Source organism: Chiloscyllium punctatum, chromosome 15 (assembly GCF_047496795.1).
Source record: "Chiloscyllium punctatum isolate Juve2018m chromosome 15, sChiPun1.3, whole genome shotgun sequence".
In the NCBI taxonomy this organism is placed as follows: Eukaryota; Metazoa; Chordata; class Chondrichthyes; order Orectolobiformes; family Hemiscylliidae; genus Chiloscyllium; species Chiloscyllium punctatum.
In genome coordinates, this window is record NC_092753.1 from 64,186,873 (window position 1) to 64,194,601 (window position 7,729).

Sequence of the window (7,729 nt, forward strand, 5' to 3'; positions counted from 1 at the left end):
GAAAGTTGGAAACTTAATGTTCTATTTGAATCCCTTCAGTTAAGAAAAATTCTTTCATGGGGTGTGGGTGTCACTGGCTAGGTCAGCATTTATTGTCCACACCAAAGGTATTGGTGAGCCATGTTCTCGAAACACTGCAGTCAACCCACATTGCTGTTGCACAGAGTCACCATTATTTAGTTTTATTGAAATAATGAGTAATAAAAAACAATAATCTTTTCAACTACAGATGATCGGAATCTGAAACCAAAATAGAAACTGTTGGAGATGTTCACCAGGTCTGGCAGCAGCTGTATAGAGAAAACCAGTGTTCACATTTCTAGTCCAATGGCCCTTCATCAGAACTGAAAACAAGTATTTATTTATGCTGATGATGTGGGATGATGGGATGCCATGGTAGTGGGGTGGGAAGGAGGAGACAAATTGAAATGGTGCTTAGATTAGATTACTTACAGTGTGGAAACAGGCCCTTCGGCCCAACAAGTCCACACCGCCCCGCCGAAGCGCAACCCACCCATACCCCTACATTTACCCCTTACCTAACACTACGGGCAATTTAGCATGGCCAATTCACCTGACCTGCACATCTTTGGACTGTGGGAGGAAACCGGAGCACCCGGAGGAAACCCACGCAGACACGGGGAGAACGTGCAAACTCCACACAGTCAGTCGCCTGATGCGGGAAATGAACCCGGGTCTCTGGCGCTGTGAGGCAGCAGTGCTAACCACTGTGCCACCGTGCCGCCCACTGTGCTTAGAGACAGGAAGGAGAGAAAAAAGGAATAGGCAAGCAACAAGATTGCTGATGGTAATCTGAGAGAGATAAATGCTAGGTTGGATACTAACAACAAGTGTAAATTGTTGAAAATGTGTTGGCTGTTTTTGGAGCAACACGTACAAACAGGACCTAGCAGTGTGGAGATGGCTAACAAACATGGAGGAGGGTGTTAACACACTGAGATAGTTAAACTCAATGTTGAGTCCTGAAGGCGGTAAGATACCTAGGCAAAAGATAATGTGTTATTCCACCAGCTTTCATTGAGCCTCGCTGGAACATCGCAATAGGCTTGAGGCAGAAATGTCGCTGTGGGAAGATGGTGGTTTATTGAGATGGTGAGCAACTGGAAGCTAGGGGTTATTTTCACAGATAGAGCTTAGGTGTTCCTCAAAACAGTCACCCTGTCTGTGTTTCCTCACCCCATTGTAGAAGAGATCACATTGTGAACAGCAAATACAGTGTTGACTGAATGAATGGCAGGCAAATCACTGTTTCATTTGGGAGATGTGTCTGGGGCCTTGGATAGTGAGGAGGAAGGAAGTAAATGGACAAATGCTACACCTTCTGCAATTGCATAGGAAGGTGCTGTGGTGATATGGAGGGATGTTGGGAGTGGAGGAGTGGAGGAAACCTGGAGTAAGATCTCCCTGTGGAAGGCTGACAGGGAGGAGAGGGGAATATGTGTCTTGATGATGGCATCCTGCTGGAGGATGCAGAAATGACAGATTCTGATCCTTTGGATGTGGAGGCTGGAGGGATGGAAAGTGAGGACAAAGGGGCCCTATCTTTGTTGTAGGAAGGATGGGAAATGGTGAGGATAGAAGTGAGGGAAATGGGTTGGATCCACCTGAGGCCCCCATCAACCATGATGGCACGGAATCCTCAGTTGAGAAAAAGATAAATGTTTTGCTTTTCTGTCCTGTCCTGAAGAAGAATCATATTCAATTCAAAACAGTACTTCATTTTCTCTCTCCCCAGATGCTGCCAGGCCTGATGAGTATTTCCAACACTTTATATTTTTATTTCAGGTTTAGAGAATCCGCAATATATTGCTTTTATATCAATTGGCTCTGATCTAAAACTGAACTATCAAGCTTTATAAATAGAGCATTGGGGTGGTCTTCTATGTTAAAGGCACAACTTAAGTATAAGGTATTGGTGTGGTGACATATTGACATTTGACATCAGTTTGGTGCAATGCTATATTTAAATCATAATTAATACACTATTCTTTACCTTTTCTCATTATAATTAAAAACAATAAGCTTCAGATTCCATTCTTATGGTAAAAGAAAGATTTGGCAGAGATTGGAAGAACAGTCATCTTGTTTGAGACTGTCTGTAGCCAGTGAATGACAATTTGCTTGAAAATGATTTTTAACTGAAATCAGTCAAAGGAAAAGTTGCAGAGTATTGCTTGACAGTTGATCTGTCCAACACCCATGCAAATGTGAACTTCATACAGGCTTGTTTCCAAGTCCAAGACATTACTATTTGCCTGTTTGCATCTCTTGCTTCCTGCTTGTGTTATGATCTCTGTAGAGACCAAACTTTAAAAAGAGACTTGAATTGCCAGTGATCAACTTAAAGGGATTACATGACAAGACTTCAAGTTCTAAGACTTTTACTGCAATAAATAATTAACATTGAGGGGGAAGCAGTGACATAATGATAATGTCTGTCACCAGACGAGTAATCCAGAGGCATAAACTTATTATCTGGGGGGGAACACCTCAAATCCCAAGATGGCAGCTAATGGAATTTAAATCCAATTAATAATAAATCTCACCCAATCAGGCTGGCTTGTGACTCCAGAGCCCAGTACTCTGATTGATTCTTTCCTGCCGTCTACAGCGATGGCAGGAAGCCACTCAGTTCAAGAGCAATTTGGGATGGGTAACAAATGCTGACCCTGCCAGCATTACCCGCATATCCCGACAGAATCAAAAAAACCTAAGTGCAACATCAGTTAAACATTACTCAGTTGGTAAGTAGTGCTGTACGCTACAGAGAAATTGTTGTTTTATTCCATGTGTGTTCTGCCCATAGGGAGGTCCTTGGCTCATTGAGTACTGAGCAGGAGAAAGGCTGGACATATTGTGGCAAGCAAATCACTTGATTCTTTTGACCACCAGCATCTACAAGGCACAAGTCAGGAGCATGATGGAATACTCTCCATGTACCTGAATGAGTACAACTTATTCTATGATTAACAGTCTAACAGTAATACCACTCAGCCATTGCTTTTGTTCACTTTTAAGAAAAGAAAGAAGCAAGGGTGGCACGGTGGCTCAGTGGTTAGCACTGCTGCCTCACAGCACCAGGGACCCAGGTTTGATTCCACCCTTAGGCGACTATCTGTGTGGTGTTTGCACTTTTTCCCTGTGCCTGTGGGGGTTTCCTCCCACAGTCCAAAGATGTTCAGGTTAGGTGGATTGGCCATGCTAAATTGCCATCAAGATTAGAGTGGTGCTGGAAAAGCACAGCAGATCAGGCAGCATCTGAGGAGCAAGAAAATCGACGTTTTGGGTAAAAGCCCCTCATCCTCCCTGATGAAGGGTTTTTGCCCGAAAGGTTGATTTTCCTGCTTCTCAGGTGCTGCCTGACCTACTGTGCTTTTCCAGCATCACTCTAACCTTGACTCTAATCTTCAGCATCTACCCACTTCTGCCATGCTAAATTTCCCCATAGTGTCCAGGGATGTGCAGGTTAGGTGGATTACCCATGGCAAATGTAAGGGTAGGGGGCTGAGTCTGAGTAGGATGCTTTTTGGGAGAGTCAGTGTGGACTCAATGGGCTGACTGGCTTGCTTCCACACTGTAGAGAGTCTATGATTAACTCCAATAACACTCAGAAAGCTCAATACCATCCACTAAATTCAAGGATTGTAATAAATGCCCAGGCCATTATCAACAATCGCTAGATAACAACAATTTCTGCTGCAGCACTGAAGTGGTTTTCGGATTCTCCCATTTCCCATTTCCTGCATCATACACTTCTGCTGAGACAGTTCTTTATTTCTCTGGTTACCTTCCAAATTCTAAACTTGCATCTGCAATGTTAATGCAATGTTCCTGGAAATATGCTGTCAGCCTATTGGATCAATTTATTCCTCATCAATGTCACTGTCCCTGAGCTATTCTATACTTCTATTACTTCTTTCTTTTCAGTACAGGGGGGAAAAAAAATTTTTCAAAATCTCAATCCCTTCAAATCATGAGTGTACCTGACACCATTAAAAAGATAATTCATGCAAGATGAAATTCGGGGAATGAGATTGCTATGGAATTGATGAAATTCTTTTTATAGCCATGCGGGATTTGAAAGAAATCATCACGATTGCAATTCAAAAGACCATATGTTACTGATTAGTTGAACTGTTCTTGTAGTTTGCACTATACATGGTGTGAGAGATGCTTGCAGCTGTAGTTTTAAAGCATACTTTCTGGATGATTATGTTTACAATTTGATCTTATTACTGTCAAAAGGCACAATAGCCAGTGCAAGCTGTTAAGATGTTGGTTATTTTGTTTACTATTCAGGAAGTGTTCACTCATTGGACATTTTTAAACTGCTTATTTGTTCAAACTATTGAATTATTCAAACTCCTTGGAGAGGAAAAGGCTGAGAGGAGCTCAGATAGAGATTTTCGAATACATGAGTGGGCTGAATAGAGTAGATAGGGAAATGTTCTTCTCAATTGTAAAAAAAAAAGAACAAAATAGATTTAAAGTGATGTGCAAAAGAAGCAAGGGTGAGGAAGAACTTTTTCACTCTGAGGATGCACTGCCTGGAAATGTGGTGGAGACAGTTTCAACTGAGGCATTCAGAGAGGTGGTGGATGATTATTTGGATAACAATAATGAGGAAGGGGCTGGGGTGAAAGCAGGAAATTGGTAGTAAGTCACGATGCTTGTTTCATAAGCTGATGCAGATGCAATGGGTCAAATGGCTTCCTGCCATACTGTAACTCTTCTGTAGCTCAGGGCAGCACAGTGGCTCAGTGGTTAGCACTGCTGCCTCTTAGTGGCAGGGACCCAGGTTCGATTCCAACTTTGGGTGACTGTCTGTGTGGAGGTTGCACACTCTCCCCGTGTCTGCATGGGTTTACTCCCACAATCCAAAGATATGCAGCTTAGGTACATTGGCCATGCTAAGCTGACCATAGTCTTCAGTCAGGGGAAATGTAGAGTAACAGGATAGGGGCAGGGGTCTGGGAAGGTTACTCTGCAGAGGTCGGTGTGGAAATGTTGGGCCAAATGGCCTGTTTGCACATTGTAGGGATGTGTTATATTCTGCAACAATTGAGGCCATCTAGAGAAACGGAAGTTTGACCATCTTCCTTGATCTCCTCCACTACTGTCCAGATGACCTTATGTTACTGCCTGGATATAGGATGTCAATGCTCTCTCCAATTCTTGGCCAGGTTAATATTTGAACTTTGGTGCATGTACTCTGATGGGTTTAACCAGATTCACTTTTCAAAAATCTCCCACAGTTCCTTGAAGCCACAATGTACTATAATTCTTCTTTCCGAGGTCAAAGCAGCCTCAAGTAGTAGCTTGTGATGTTGGGCCCACTGCTGATGCATGCAGCACATGAACATTGCAGATCCCACTAAATGTATACAGCTATCACTTAAAATAATAGGCAGCACCTATTTAATGCACTACCTGCAATGGCATGGATAATTGATCCTCACACCTTTCTTAATCAGTGCCAGCCGATTTCATCCTCAATCATTTACTATTAAAATCTGTAAATTTCTTATTGGAAGCATATTAGATTAGATTCTCTACAGTGTGGAAACAGGCCCTTCAACCCAACTAGTCCGTACCAACCCTCTGAAGAGTAACCCACCCAGACCATTTTCCTCTAACTAATGCACTTAACATTATGGGCAATTTACCATGGTCAATTCACTTGACTTGCACATCTTTGGACTGTGGGAAGAAACTGGAGTACCTGGAGGAAACCCACGCAGACATGGGGAGAATGTTCAAACACCACACAGACAGTGACCCAAGGCTAGAATCGAACCTGGGACCCAGGTGCTGTGAGGCAGCAGTGGTAACCACTGAGCCAACGTGCCGCCCAACAACCAAATGATCCTCCAACGTCCAATCACGATCCTGCGATGATCTCCACTAGCTCTGATGACTTGCAACTTGACACCCGTCCTGATAAGAACAGACACTTGATCTTAGCCAAGAGGCCGAGAAGTGACAAACACATAAGTGAAGCAAGCTAAAGAGTCAGTTATATTGGGGGTAAATGTTGTGATGCTGATCACATTGGGAATGTTTACTCTTTGTCATGACCCTGTTGGGAAGAGAGTGAACATAGAACATAAATCATAAAATAGAACAGTACAGCGCATTACAGGCCTTTCGGCCCTCGATGTTGTGCCAACCTTTTATCTACTCTAAAATCAGGATAACCTACATACCCTTCATTTTACTATCTTCTATGTGTTTATCCAAGTGTTGCTTAAATGTCTCTAATGTATCTGACTCTACTACCACTGCTGGCAGTGCATTCTACAAAACCATTACTCTGTGTTAAGAACTTACCTCTGACATCTCCCCTAAATCTTCCTCCAATCACCTTAAAATTATACCCCGACATGATAGCCATTTCCAGCCTGGGGAAAAGTCTCTGGCTATCCACTCTATCTATGCCTGTGATCATCTTGTACTCCTCTATCAAGTCACCCCTTATGTTTCTTCGCTTGAATAAGAAAAGTCCGAGCTCCCTCAACCTTTCTTCATAAGACATGCCCTCCAGTCCAGGCAGCACTGTGGTAAACCTCCACTGCACCCTCTCTAAAGCTTCCACATCTTTCCTTTAATGAGGCGACCAGAACTGAACACAGTATTCCATGTGTGGTCTAACCAGGGGTCTACAGAGCTGCAGCATAACCTCTTGGCTCTTAAACTTAATCCAGCTGCTAATGAAAGCCAACACATCAAACACTTTCTTGACAACCCTATCGACTTAGCTGGCAACTTTGAGGGACCTATGGATATGGACCCCTAAGATCCCTCTGTTTCTCCACACTACCAAGAATCCTGCCTTTAATCCTGTATTCTGTATTCAAATTTGACCTTACAAAGTGAATCACTACACACTTTTTCAGGTTGAACTCCATCTGCCACTTATCAGCCCAGTTCTGAGTCCTATTACAGCCCTCCTCACTGTCTACCACTCCAGTAATCTTTGTGTCATTGGCAAACGTACTAACCCACCCTTCTACTTCCTCATCCAAAATATTTATAAAAATCACAAAGAGCAGAGGTCCCAGAACAGATCCCTGTGAACACCACTGGTCAACAAGCTCCAAGCTGAATACTTTCCATCAACCACCACCTTCTGTCTTCTATGGGCCAGCCAGTTCTGCATCCAGATTCGCAGCTTTCCCTGAATCCCATGCTTCCTACTTTCTGAATGAGCCTATCATATGAACCTTATCAAATGGTCTCCTTCCTATCAGAAAGATGTTGTGAAACTTGAAAGGGTTCAGAAAAGATTTACAAGGATGTTGCCAGGGTTGGAGGATTTGAGCTATACGGAGAGGCTGAACAGGCTGGGGCTGTTTTCCCTGGAGCACCAGAGGCTGAGGGGTGACCTTATAGAGGTTTACAAAATCATGAGGAGCATGGATAGGATAAATAAACAAAGTCTCTTCCCTGGGTTGGGAAAACTAGAGGGCATACGTTTAGGGTGAGAGGGGAAAGATATAAAAGATATAAAGGGGCAACTTTTTCACACAGAGGGTGGTATATGTATGGAATGAGCTGCCAGAGGAAGTGGTGGAGGCTGTTACAATTGCAACATTTAAGAGGCATTTGGATGGGTATATGAATAGGAAGGGTTTGGAGGGATATGGGCCAGGTGCTGGCAGGTGGGACTAGATTGGGTTGGGATATTGGGTCAACATGGACGGGTTGG